Here is a 14,559-nt window from a genome sequence, read left to right on the forward strand (position 1 = left end):
GTGCAATGGCGCGATCTCGGCTCACCGCAACCTCCACCTCCTGGGCTCAGGCAATTCTCCTGTCTCGGCCTCCTGAGTAGCTGGGATTACAGGCACGCGCCACCATGCCCAGCTAATTTTTTGTATTTTTAGTAGAGACGGGGTTTCACTATGTTGACCAGGATGGTCTCGATCTCTTGACCTCGTGATCCACCCGCCTCGGCCTCCCAAAGTGCTGGGATTACAGGCTTGAGCCACCGCGCCCGGCCGCCAAGATTTCTTAAGACAAAAAAAAGGACCATAGAAGAAAAATTTGATATACAGCACCATCAAAATAAGTCTTGGCTGGCCGGGCATGGTGGCTCATGCCTGTAATCCCAGAAGTTTGGGAGGCTGAGGCAGGCAGATCACCTGAGGTCAGGAGTTCGAGACCAGCCTGACCAACATGGTGAAACCCTGTCTCTACTAAAACTACAAAAGTTAGCCAGCTGTAGTGGCTGGCACCTGTAATCCCAGCTACTAGGGAGGCTGAGGTAGGGAGAATTGCTTGAACATGGGAGGCAGAGGTTGCAGTGAGCCGAGATTGTGCCACTGCACTCCAGCCTGGGCAACAAATCGAGACCCCATCTCAAAATAAATAAATAGCCGGGCGCGGTGGCTCAAGCCTGTAATCCCAGCACTTTGGGAGGCTGAGGCGGGTGGATCACAAGGTCGAGAGATCGAGACCAACCTGGTCAACATGGTGAAACCCCGTCTCTACTAAAAATACAAAAAATTAGCTGAGCATGGTGGCACGTGCCTGTAATCCCAGCTACTCAGGAGGCTGAGGCAGGAGAATTGCCTGAACCCAGGAGGCGGAGGTTGCGGTGAGCCGAGATCGCGCCATTGCACTCCAGCCTGGGTAACAAGAGTGAAACTCCGTCTCAAAAATAAATAAATAGCCGGGCGCGGTGGCTCAAGCCTGTAATCCCAGCACTTTGGGAGGCCGAGGCGGGTGGATCACAAGGTCGAGAGATCGAGACCAACCTGGTCAACATGATGAAACCCCGTCTCTACTCAAAATACAAAAAATTAGCTGGGCATGGTGGCGCGTGCCTGTAATCCCAGCTACTCAGGAGGCTGAGGCAGGAGAATTGCCTGAACCCAGGAGGCGGAGGTTGCGGTGAGCCGAGATCGCGCCATTGCACTCCAGCCTGGGTGACAAGAGCAAAACTCCGTCTCAAAAAATAAAAAAAAAATAAAAAAAAAATAAATAAATAAATAAATAAATAAATAAATAAATAAATAACTGAGCATGGTGGTTTGTGCCTATAGTCCCAGCTACTCAGGTGGCTGAGGTGGGAGGATTGCTTGAGCCTGGGAGATGGAGGCTGCAGTGAACTGTGATCACGTCACTCCAGCCTGGGTGACAGAGTGAGACCCTGCCTCAAAAAAAAAAAAAAAAAAAAAAAAGAATGAGAAGGCAAGCCTCAAAATACTGGGGAAAAAATATTTGCGAGATATATGTCTGGCAAAAAAAATTTTTAAATTTAAAAAACCCTAGCATTCAGAATATCTTTTACCAATTAGTAAGGGAAGGAATGGTAACCCAGCAGAAAAACAGACAAATGATGAGCTCAGGCACTACATGGAATGGCCAATAGATGGGTGAAATGTATGTGACAGATTGTATTTTCCACAGATAGTGGCAACAATCTTCCATCCCACATGTTCCTCTTACAGTGTCATTTTGACCGTCCTTACAATTAGAGGTAGAGCCTCTGCTTCCTTCCCTTGAAACTGGTGGACTTTTGTGGCTATTTAGAAATAGTCAATAGAGTATAGCAGGAGTGACATTATGTGACTTCTGAGGTTAGATCACAAAAGATGACAAAGCTTAGGCTTTATTTTCTGGAATACTCTCTCTTTAAGCCTTCAGCCACCATGTAAGCAGTGAGACTGTTCTGAGGCCACTGTACTGTAAGGAAGCCCAGAGGGACCACAAGGTTACGCCCTGGCTACATGAAGAGGGAGAGAGAGCTACCTGCAGCTGCTCCAGCCCCCATCTGGCTGCATCTGTATGAGAGACCCTAAGCCAGTTCTGCCCAGCCAACCTCCTAAAATCCAGACTCCTGAAACTGTGAGATAGTAAATGGACTGTTCATTGTTTAAGCTTCTAAATTGGAGGTTGATTTCTTACACAGTAAAGAATGGCAGGAATAGCATGCATAACTTCATTAGTCATCAAGGAAATGCAAATTAAAACCAAAATGAGATTATCACTACACACCCACCAGAATGACTAAAATGAAAAAAAAAAAAGAGTATCAAGTATGGGTGAGGAGGAGGAGCAATAGGGACATTCATACACTGCTGGTAGAAACCTATGTCAATAAACCACTTTGGAAACCTGTTTGACACAATCTACTACAGCTGAACATAAGCATACCTTCTGACCCAATCATTTCGCTCCCCACGGCAAGGTACATAATTATAGATATGAGAATACTCACAGCAGCATTATGAATAATGGACCCCCAAATTCAAACAACTCCAATGGTCATGAATGGTAGAATGAAAAACGTGCATCATATTCATGAAATTAAATACTATGCAGTAATGAAAACAAATGAACTATTGCTACATGCAAATACTTGAATGAATCTTGCAAACATAATGTTGCAAGATTATGAAATAAACCAGACATGGGCTGGGTGCAGTGGCTCACACCTGTAATCGTAGCACTTTGGGAGGATGAGGTGGGCAGATTGCTTGAGTATAAGAGTTCAAGACCAGCCTGAGCAATGTGGCAAAACCCTGTCTCTACAAAAGATACAAAAAAAAAAAAAAAAAAAATCAACTGGGCATGGTGGTTTGCACCTATAGTCCCAGCTACTCGGGAGGTTGGGGTGGGAGAATTGCTTGAGCCCAAGAGGTTGAGGCTGCAGTGAACCAAGACTGTGCCATTGCACTCCAGCCTGAAAGACAGAGTGAGACCCTCCCTGTCTCAAATAATAATAATAATAACAGCCAGGCACAGTGGTTCACTCCTGTAATCCCAGCAGCAGCCTGGCCAACGTGTAGTGAAACCCCATCTCTACTAAAAATACAAAAATTAGCTGGGCATGGTGGCACACATCTGTAATCGCAGCTACTTGGGAAACTGAGGCAGGAAAATCGCTTGAACCCGCGAGGCGGAGGTTGCAGTGAGCCGAGATCACGCCATTGCACTCCAGCCTGGGCAATAGAGCGAGACTCCATCTTAAAAAAAAATACAGGCCGGGCGCGGTGGCTCAAGCCTGTAATCCCAGCACTTTGGGAGGCCGAGGCGGGTGGATCACGAGGTCAAGAGATCGAGACCATCCTGGTCAACATGGTGAAACCCCGTCTCTACTAAAAATACAAAAATTAGGCCGGGCGCGGTGGCTCAAGCCTGTAATCCCAGCACTTTGGGAGGCCGAGGTGGGTGGATCACAAGGTCGAGAGATCGAGACCAACCTGGTCAACATGGTGAAACCCCGTCTCTACTAAAAATACAAAAAATTAGCTGGGCATGGTGGCGCGTGCCTGTAGTCCCAGCTACTCAGGAGGCTGAGGCAGGAGAATTGCCTGAACCCAGGAGGCGGAGGTTGCGGTGAGCCAAGATCACGCCATTGCACTCCAGCCTGGGTAACAAGAGCGAAACTCCGTCTCAAAAAAAAAAAAAAAACAAAAATTAGCTGGGCATGGTGGCGCACACCTGTAATCCCAGCTACTTAGGAGGCTGAGGCAGGAGAATTGCTTGAACCCAGGAGGCAGAGGTTGTGGTGAGCCAAGATCGCACCATTGCACTCCAGCCTGCGTAACAAGAGCGAAACTCTGTCTCAAAAAAAAAAAAAAAAGTCTTCTGCCTAAGTCTTCAGAGGTCCACTCAGGCCCTCTTTACCGTGAACTTCCATGAACCCAGGATGGAAAGGTCCTAGGATGCAGAATGGGCACCTGAAGGGTACAAGTGATGCTATTTCGCACCCTGCTGTGCTTATGACATCAGCCTTAGGAACTCGGTATAGAGGGTACGAGGCCTAGCCATCTTCCCTGCTATGCCCAGTCCCAAGGCCTGAAGCCCCAGCACAGAGGGGGTTAAGGGCTCAGGAACGCTTGCCTCTGAGTGGGTGGGAACTGTCATCAAGGCGCCTTGTCTGGCTTGATAATCCAGGCTGCCTATCTCTTCCACAGCAGCTGTGAAGCAGACAGGTCGTCCTGGCAGGGAGGGAGGGAGGGAGGCAAAGGCCTGGCTGATGGCGGGAACCCAGGCTCCCTCAGGATCCTTTTCCACCCAACAGCTACCTTTAGAACTGGACCTGGAATAAAAGACCAAGCTTTTATGTGGTTAAAAAAAGAAAGAAAGAAAGAAAGAAAAAAATAGAACTGTACCTGGAGACTGGAAAGGTCATGGCCCAAGTCTGGACACGAGGGTCCCCACTGACCCAGAGAACAGGAACTGGAAGCTGATGAATAGAGTTAGGGAGGTGTTGAAAGGAAAGTTTCCATTTCTGACTCAATAGGTGTCTCAATAGGGGTACAAGGGGCACACTATCACATGTACGTGCACAGATATGAGTGAGCACGCATGCCCACAGGTATGTGCCCATTGGAGGGAGTAAACAGGGAAAGCCCACTGCAAAGCCAAGAAGGAAGGAACTTGGTGTCTTTTGAGCTCCTGTTGTTTATGTGCCAGCCTCTAGGTTAGAAATACCCACCTTCATTGTTTTCTTTTTTTTTTTTAGACAGAGTCTCACTCTGTTGCCCAGGCTGAAGTGCAGTGGCATGATCTCAGCTCACTGCAACTTCTGCCTCCCGGGTTCAAGCAGTTCTCTGCCTCAGCCTCCCTAGTAGCTGGGATTACAGGCACACGCCACCATGCCTGGCTAATTTTTATATTTTTAGTAGAGACAGGGTTTCGCCACCTTGGCCAGCCTGGTCTTGAACTCCGGACCTCATTATCCACCCGCTTTGGGCTCCCAAAGTTCTGGAATTATAGGCGTGAGCCACTGCTACCAGCCCACCATCTCATTTCATCTTCACAAGCATGGAAAAGAAAGCATTTGAACCTCTCCTTTTTTTTTTTTTTTTTTTTTTTTTGAGACAGAGTCTCTCTCAGTAGCCCAGGCTGGAGTGCAGTGGTGCTATCTCAGCTCACTGCAAACTCTGCCTCCCAGGTTCAACAGATTCTCCTGCCTCAGCCTCTTGAGTACCTGGGATTACAGGGGCCCGCCACCACGCCTGGCTAATTTTAGTATTTTAAGTAGAGACAGTGTTTTGCCATGTCAGCCAAGCTGGTCTCAAACATCTGACTTCAAGTGATCCACCCAGCTCGGCCTCCGAAAGTGTTGGATTACAGGCATGAGCCACCGCACCTGGCCTGAACTCCATTTTACTGTTGAGGAAGCCCAGACTCTAAGATCAGGTGCAGGGGTCAGAGTCACCCAGCAGGTAGTGTGGTGGAGCCCAGACTCTGACAAGTCAGTCAAAGCTGTGCTTATTCCCTGCTAGCTCTCAGGACTCCTAGGCAGCAAGCAAGAGAACCTAAGGCAAAACCCCTAACTATGAAGGCTAAAGCTCTGGTTCAAGACAAAGGTGGGCTATGATTTCAGAACAAGTGAGCTTCATGAGAAGCCGTAGCTCGTAAACTGCAGAAGGTCAGAGAAAGGAGAGGGGATTAGAAAGAAAAAAAGAAGGGGCCGGGCATGGTGGCTCAAGCCTGTAATCCCAGCACTTTGGGAGGCCGAGGCGGGTGGATCACGAGGTCAAGAGATGGAGACTATCATGGTCAACACGGTGAAACCCCGTCTCTACTAAAAATACAAAAAATTAGTTGGGCGTTGTGGCTCGTGCCTGTGATCCCAGCTACTCAGGAGGCTGAGGCAGGAGAATTGCCTGAACCCAGGAGGCGGAGGTTGCCATGAGCCGAGATCGTGCCATTGCACTCCAGCCTGGGTAACAAGAGCGAAACTCCGCCTCAAAAAATAAAAAAAGAAGAAGAAAGAAAAAAAAAGAGAGAGAAAAAAAAAACAACGGCTGGGCGTGGTGGCTCACGCCTGTAATCCCAGCACTTTGAGGCGGAAGGATCACATGAGGTCGGGAGTCCGAGACCAACCTGACAAACATGAAGAAAACCCAACTCTACTAAAAAATACAAAAAAGCTGGGCCTGGTGGTACATGCCTGTAATCCCAGCTACTCAGGAGGCTGAGGCAGGAGAATCGCTTGAACCCGGGAGGTGGAGGTAGCAGTGAGCCAAGATTGCACCACTGCACTCCAGCCTGGGCAACAGGATGAGACTCTGTCTCTAAAAAAAAAGAAAAAAAAGGATTAGATGACTAGGCACCGTGGCACATGTCTGTAATCCCAGAACTTCAGAACTTTTAGAGGGCAAGTTGGGATGTTAGCTTGAGGCCTGGAGTTTGAGACCAGGCTAGGTCTTGTAGTGAGACTCCCCAGGTCTATTTTTTTTTTTTTTTTTTTTTTTTTTTTTTTTTTTTTTTTTTTGAGACGGAGTTTCCCTCTTCTTACCCAGGCTGGAGTGCAATGGCGCAATCTCGGCTCACCGCAACCTCCGCCTCCTGGGTTCAGGCAATTCTCCTGCCTCAGCCTCCTGAGTAGCTGGGACTACAGGCACGCGCCACCATGCCCAGCTAATTTTTTGTATTTTTAGTAGAGACGGGGTTTCACCATGTTGACCAGGATGGTCTCGATCTCTCGACCTCGTGATCCACCCGCCTCGGCCTCCCAAAGTGCTGGGATTACAGGCTTGAGCCACCACGCCCGGCTCATCTTTTCTTTTTTTCTTGAGACGGAGTCTCCCTGTTGGTAGCCTGGGCTGGGGTAGAATGGTGCGATCTCAGCTCACTGCAACCTCCGCCTCCCAGGTTCCAGCAATTCTTCTGCCTCAGCTTCTGAGTAGCTGAGATTACCGGCGCCCACCACCACACCTAGCTAATTTTTGTTTTTGTCATTGTTTTGAGAAGGACTTTCACTCTTGTTGCCCAGGCCGGAGTGCAATGGCGCCATTTCAGCTCATCACAACCTCCACCTCCTGGGTTTGAGCTATTCTCCCGCTTCAGCCTCTCAAGTAGCTGGGATTACAGGGCATGCACCACCACGCTGGGCTAATTTTGTATTTTTAGTAGACACGAGGTTTCTCTATGTTGGTCAGGCTGGTCCTGAACCCCCAACCTCATGTGATCCACCTGCCTCAGCCTCCCAATGTGTTGGGATTACAGGCATGAGCCTGTGTCCAGCCTCAAATTTTTGTATTTTTAGTAGGGATGGGGTTTTACTATGTTGGCCGGGCTGATCTCAAACTCCTGGTCTTGAGCTCCTGACCTCAGGCTGGTCTCAAACTCCCGGTCTTGAGCTCCTGACCTCAGACTGGTCTCAAACTCCTGATCTCGAACTTGCCTCAGCCCCTCAAAGTGCTGGGATTATAGGCGTGAGCCACCATGCCTGGCTAGATTTCACTGAATCTTCTGAAGGACCTTGTGAGGCAGGTATTATTTTCATCCCTATAATAGATAAGGAGACTCAGAATCACTTTACTGGTAACTGGCAGAACTCAGGTTTCATTCCATTGCCTCTGAAACCCAAAAAGGCCTCACAAAGACACAAAACCAAACCCTTTCCTGGCAGGTTTGTGCACAGAGCCAGGGTGTGGGATCTGGAGAGCAGGGCTGTAATTCTGCTCACTATGAAAGGCCAAGCACTTTCACCCCAAACCTTAGTTTCTCTATCGTAAAACTGGCATGTCTTTTGGAGACTGATGGGCATTGACAAAGCCCCCAGGAAGCCATTCCTAGGACTCCACTCCCTGGAAGGGCTACAGGGGCATCTGAGTGCAGTGCTCAGCATGCACACTTCATGGGGCTGAACGGCATAGAGTGTGTAAGGGAACATATACCTAAGCGTATGTGGGACATTGTCTCCAGGGGTTGGCAGCATCTGTTCCATGTAAGGAGTTCTCTCAACATCTCCCAGGATAAATCCCGGGTGCTGGGCCAGGGAGCTGGTTGAAACAAGGTGCTCATTCATGGAATGGTTGGGGACAAATGAGGGAATTTGCCTCAGTGTAATGAGGACAACAGTAAGAGCAGGTCCCAAGCCTGGACATAGAGAGGCAAGTGTCAGGGAAGGTGAAAGAAGCTTCACAGACCAGTCAAGATGAAGTGGATCATGCCTCTCTCAGAAACTCCTCAATCTCAAGCCCCATTGACCACATGGAAGGTAAGGATTAGAAGGGTTTTCCGGCCGGGCGCGGTGGCTCATGCCTGTAATCCCAGCACTTTGGGAGGCCGAGGCGGGTGGATCACGAGGTCAAGAGATCGAGACCATCCTGGTCAACATGGTGAAACCCCGTCTCTACTAAAAATACAAAAAATTAGCTGGGCATGGTGGCACGTGCCTGTAATCCCAGCTACTCAGGAGGCTGAGGCAGGAGAATTGCCTGAACCCAGGAGGCGGAGGTTGCGGTGAGCCGAGATCGCGCCATTGCACTCCAGCCTGGGTAACAAGAGCGAAACTCCGTCTCAAAAAAAAAAAAAAAAAAAAAAAAAAGAAGGGTTTTCCAGGCTGGGCGCAGTGGCTTAGGCTTACATCTGTAATCTCAGCACTCAGAGGCCAAGGCAGAAGGAATGCTTACTCAGTTACTGTCAAAAGGCTGAGGCAGGAGGACCCCTTAAGCCCGGAAGTGCGTTATGACCACGCCACTGCACCACTGCACTCCAGCCCGGGCAATAGAATGAGAGAGACCCTGTCTTTTAAAAAAGAAAGAAAGAAAGAAAGAAAGAATCAGTGGCTGGGTGGGGGCAGATCCCCTGAGGTCAGGAGTTCAAGACCAGCCTGGCCAACATGGTGAAACCCCATCTCTACTAAAAATACAAAAATTGGCCAGGCACAGTGACCCATGCCTGTAATTCCAGTACTTCGAAAGGCCAAGGAGGGCAGACCACCTGAGGTCGGGAGTTTGAGACCAGTCTGACCAACATGGAGAAAGTCCGTCTCTACTAAAAATACAAAAAAATTGGCCGGGCGCGGAGGCTCAAGCCTGTAATCCCAGCACTTTGGGAGGCCGAAGCGGGTGGATCACGAGGTCAAGAGATCGAGACCATCCCAGTCAACATGGTGAAACCCCGTCTCTACTAAAAATACAAAAAATTAGCTGGGCATGGTGGCGCGTGCCTGTAATCCCAGCTACTCAGGAGGCTGAGACAGGAGAATTGCCTGAACCCAGGAGGCGGAGGTTGTGGTGAGCCAAGATCGTGCCATTTCACTCCAGCCTGGGTAACAAGAGCGAAACTCTGTCTCAAAAAAAAAAAAAAAAAAAAATTAGCCAGGTGTGGTGGCACATGCCTGTAATCCCAGCTACTTGAGAAGCTGAGACAGGAGAATCCCTTGAACCCAGGAGTCAGAGGTTGTGGTGAGCCGAGATGGCGCCATTGCACTCTAGCCTGGGCAACAACAGCAAAACTTCATCTCAAAAAAAAGTACAAAAATTAGCCAGGTGTGGTGGTGCGCGTCTGAAGTCCCAGCTGCTTGGAGGCTGAGGCAGGAGAATTGCTTGAACCCTGGAGGTGGCGGTTGCAGCGAACCAACATCATATCACTGCACTCTAGTCTAGGCGACAGAATGAGACTCCCATCTCAAAAAAAACAAAACAAAACACCAGTTTTCCAGCTTCGCAGAATTTCTCAAAGTCCTTTATTCCAGAATGAGTTTGGCTACTGTCTGTGCTATGAGACATTGAATGAGAAAAGCATTGAATAACCATATTATTTTGCCTTCTTTTATAATAAAGAAATAAAACTGCTAATGTAATGAAACATAGTAAAGCAACCACGAGGAAAATAAGAGTAATTCTAGCTGAATTTATTATTTATTTTTTAGAAACACAGTCTCAGGCTGGGCACAGTGGCTCAAGCCTATAATCCCAGCACTTTGGGAGGCCAAGGTGGGAGGATCACGATGTCAAGAGATCGAGACCATCCTGGTCAGCATGGTGAAACCCTGTACTAAAAATACAAAAATTAGCTAGAGGTGGTGGTGCACACCTGTAGTCCCAGCTACTCAGGAGGCTGAAGCAGAAGAATCGCTTAACCCTGGAAGGCGGAAGTTGCAGTGAGCCGAGATCGCGCCACTGGACTCCAGCCTGGGCGACAGAGCAAGACTCCATCTCAAAAAAAAAAACAGGGTCTCACTCAGTCGGTCTCACTCAGTCGCCCACGCTGTAGTTCAGTGCTTTGCAATCACAGTTCACTGATGCCTCAGTCCTCCCGGGCTCAAGCAATTCTCCCACCCCAGCATCCCAAGTAGCTAGGATTACAGGCATGTGCCACCACAGCCAGCTAATTTTTAAATGTTTCTGGAGAGATGAGGTCTAGCTATGTTGCCAAGGCCAGTCTGAACTCCTGGGCTCAAGCGACCCTCCTGCCTCAGCCTCCTAAAGTGCTAGGATTACAGGCATGAGCCATAATGCCCAGTCTGAATTTATTTTTTTGATGTGTATCTCTATGTGTTGTGTGTCTGTGTACATGTGGGCAGTGTACATATGTGCATTTGTATGTGTGTGTTTTGCACATTATGTGTCTGTCTGAGTGTCTGCGGCTGCCTTCCTGTTCCTCTTTCTGTCATGCATTGTTCCCCAATGCTGAGAGGTAAAGGGAACCTGCAAGCTTTGGACTATTCTCTCCTCTCTGGCTTCAGTTTCTCTTCTATGTAGATGGGAGACTTGAACTCCATGATTTTGAAGAACATGTGCAGATCTGACCATTCTTTTTTTTTTTTTTTTTTTTTGAGACGGAGCTTTGCTCTTGTTACCCAGGCTGGAGTGCAATGGCGTGATCTCGGCTCACCGCAACCTCCGCCTCCTGGGTTCAGGCAATTCTCCTGCCTCAGCCTCCTGAGTAGCTGGGATTACAGGCACGTGCCACCATGCCCAGCTAATTTTTTGTATTTTTAGTAGAGACGGGGTTTCACCATGTTGACCAGGATGGTCTCGATCTTTTGACCTCGTGATCCACCTGCCTCGGCCTCCCAAAGTGCTGGGATTACAGGCTTGAGCCACTGCACCCGGCCAGATCTGACCATTCTTAACTTCACAATCACCATACATTTTAGGAGTTCTTCCAAAAAAGATCTAAAGAACAGTCAACAGCTTAAAGCTGCAGTGGCAGGGATTGAAGTTAGAAGGACAAATGCCCCAGACTGGCCTACACCGGCCTCAGGAGAGCCATGGAGCTCCTGGTTTGAAGCAAAAGCTGTCAGAATCGAAAGGCAGGCCCAAGGCCCCAGCTCCCCAGCTCGTGTCCTCTACCCCTGTGCTGGCCAGAGAGTTTCCATGTGACTTGCAGAGAGGGAGAGGGATTCACATTCCAACTCCCTGTGGGCTGCTGTGTAGGCAGAGGAATGGAAGAACAACTATCCAGGAAGACAACCCTGGGCGGGAAGTGAAGTGTCCTCAGCCCTGCTTTGGCCCCTGCTGGCTCCTGATAAGCAGAAGGCTGGTGGGCCCCCACCCTGATAGCCTAGTGTCTGCTTATCAGGGTCCTTCGACTATCCCACCCAGACCCAGACTCTCCTCCAACCCACACCCTGCTCACAGAAATCCCCACCCCTGGCCAGGGACCACAGCCACAGGACCTCTGGCTGGCTGAGATAATCTCTCTCCTCTCCCTTTAGGACCCCTAGATTCTGCCCATGCTCACTTTGGACTTGGCCCCCAGGGACTAGGCAGAAGCCTAGGGAGTAAGTGGCATGAAGTGTGCCCTAGTGCATGAAGCCCTCACTCTACTGAAGGAGCTTGAGCTGTCTGTGGAAGTAGCCTGGCAGGAGGGACATAGGACAGGAAAGGGAGTCAGGGGAAGCAGGAGCAGACATAATGACAATGCCTCACCTGGTTAGGGAAGCTGGGTTTCTGAAGCTTTCTCACTCTTTTGTGTGTGTGTGTGTGTGTGTGTGTGTGTGTGTGTGTGTGTGTGTGTCTGTGTGAGAGAGAGAGAGAGAGAGAGAGAGAGGAGTCTCACTTTGTCGCCCAGGCTAGAGGATAATGGTACAGTCTAGGCTCATGGCAACTTCCACCTCCTGGGTTCAAGCAATTCTTGTGCCTCAGCCTCCCAAGTAGTTGGGATTACTGGTGCACGCCACCATGTCCATCTGATTTTTGGATTTTTAGTAGAGACAGGATTTCACCATGTTGGCCAGGCTGGTCTCGAATTCCTGACCTCGGATGATTCACCTGCCTCAGCCTCCCAAAGTGCTAGGATTACAGGCGTGAGCCACTGCGCCTGACCCTCACTCATCTTTTCTTCTTTTCTTTTCTTTCTTTCCATCCCTTCCCTTCTTCCTTCCTTCCTTTCTTTTTTTTTTTTTTTTGGAGACGGAGTTTCGCTCTTGTTACCCAGGCTGGAGTGCAATGGCGCGATCTCGGCTCACCGCAACCTCCGCCTCCTGGGTTCAGGCAATTCTCCTGCCTCAGCCTCCTGAGTAGCTGGGATTACAGGCACGCGCCACCATGCCCAGCTAATTTTTTGTATTTTTAGTAGAGACGGGGTTTCACCATGTTGACCAGGATGTTCTCGATCCCTTGACCTCGTGATCCACCTGCTTTGGCCTCCCAAAGTGCTGGGATTACAGGCTTGAGCCACCGCGCCCGGCCTCCTTCCTTCCTTCCTTCCTCCCTTCCTCCTTCCTTCCTTCCTCTCTTTCTTTCTTTCTTCTTTCTTTTTTTTTGAGATACTCTCACTCTGTCACCCCGGCTGAAGTGCAGTGGTGAAAATATGGCTCCTCACAGCCTCGACCTCCTAGGCTAAAGTGATCCTCTCACCGCAGCCTACCACGTAGCTGGGACTACAGGCACATGCCAACACACCTGACCAATTTTTTTTGTGTGTACTTTTAGGAGAGATAGGGTCTCACTATGTTATCCAGGCTGGTCTTGAACTCCTGGGCTTAAGTGATCTGCCCACCTCAGCCTCCCAAAGTGCTGGGATTATAGTCATGAGCCACTGTGCCTGGCCTCTCACTCGTATTTCTGACTTGACTCTTACAACTTGGCAAGGTATGTATAAACACCAAAGCTCAGAGAAGTGCAATTTGTCCCCAGTCACACAGCTCGTGAGACAGAGGAAAGGAAACACATTTGTTTCATGTGTGCTAGGCCCTGATCTGGGAGCTTGAGATCAGTGCTCATATAACCCTCCTCATCGCTGTGTAATGTAGGTATTGATAGCTGCCATTTTTATTTTAAGGAAACAGAGGCTGGGAGCATTTGGTCCAAAGTCACAGAGCTGGATGCAGCAGAGCTGAGACTGTCACTTAGAACTTGTCACCTCTAGGCCGGGCGCAGTGGCTCAAGCCTATAATCCCAGCACTTTGGGAGGCCGAGGCGGGTGGATCACGAGGTCAAAAGATCGAGACCATCCTGGTCAACATGGTGAAACCCCGTCTCTACTAAAAACACAAAAAATTAGCTGGGCATGGTGGCGTGTGCCTGTAATCCCAGCTACTCAGGAGGCTGAGGCAGGAGAATTGCCTGAACCCAGGAGGCGGAGATTGCGGTGAGCCGAGATCGCGCCATTGCACTGCAGCCTGGGTAACAAGAGCAAAACTCCGTCTCAAAAAAAAAAAAAAAAAAAAAGAACTTGTCACCTCTAGACCTGGGTTTTCACAATGGTCTTAGGCTGCTTTCAAGAATATTTCATGGGCTTTCAGCCGTTCAAGGACAGGCCTTGTGGGGGTCCCTGTGGGAATGGGGTGAGGTGGGAATTAACTTGTTTGAACCCCTTCTGATGACCAGCACCGGTGCAGTGTAAGTCCTCACCAGCAGCTCATCCCCTAGATCTGGCAACTCTGTGAACAGAGGACTGCTGTTATTCCTATTTACCAATAAGAACAGGGAAGGTCCCAGAGAGAAGATGGCTTGCCCAAGAGACCCACAGCTTTGTCATCTGCCTCCTCAGGTCAAGGTTTCTCTCCTCCCCGACATTACAATAGGCTCAGCTTGATGTAGGCTGGAACATGTATTTAGTTGCTGATTATGTGACAGAAGTACATCAGTCAATAAACAGGACCCTCATGGTTATTTACTTAATGTGAATATCACACAAATAAATAAGCCCCTATCGGGGGGACTTAAATAGTCTGGAAAGACTTCCCCGCAGAAGTAACACTTAGAGACATGAAGAGGGAGGCTGGCCTAGTGGTTCATGCCTGTAATCCTAGCACTCTGGGAGGCTGATGCAGGGGGATCTCCTGAGCCCAGGAGTTTGAGAGCAGCCTAGGCAACATGGCGAAACCCCATCTCCACTAAAAATACAAAAATTACCCAGGTATGGTGGCACATGCCTGTAGTCCCAGCTATTTTGGAGGTTTTTTTTTTTTTTTTGAGACGGAGTTTCGCTCTTGTTACCCAGGCTGGAGTGCAATGGCGCAATCTCGGCTCACCGCAACCTCCGCCTCCTGGGTTCAAGCAATTCTCCTGCCTCAGCCTCCTGAGTAGCTGGGATTACAGGCACGTGCCACCATGCCCAGCTAATTTTTTGTATCTTTAGTAGAGACGGGGTTTCACCATGTT

The sequence above is a fragment of the Saimiri boliviensis genome, chromosome 17 (assembly GCF_048565385.1).
Source record: "Saimiri boliviensis isolate mSaiBol1 chromosome 17, mSaiBol1.pri, whole genome shotgun sequence".
Taxonomy (NCBI): domain Eukaryota; kingdom Metazoa; phylum Chordata; class Mammalia; order Primates; family Cebidae; genus Saimiri; species Saimiri boliviensis.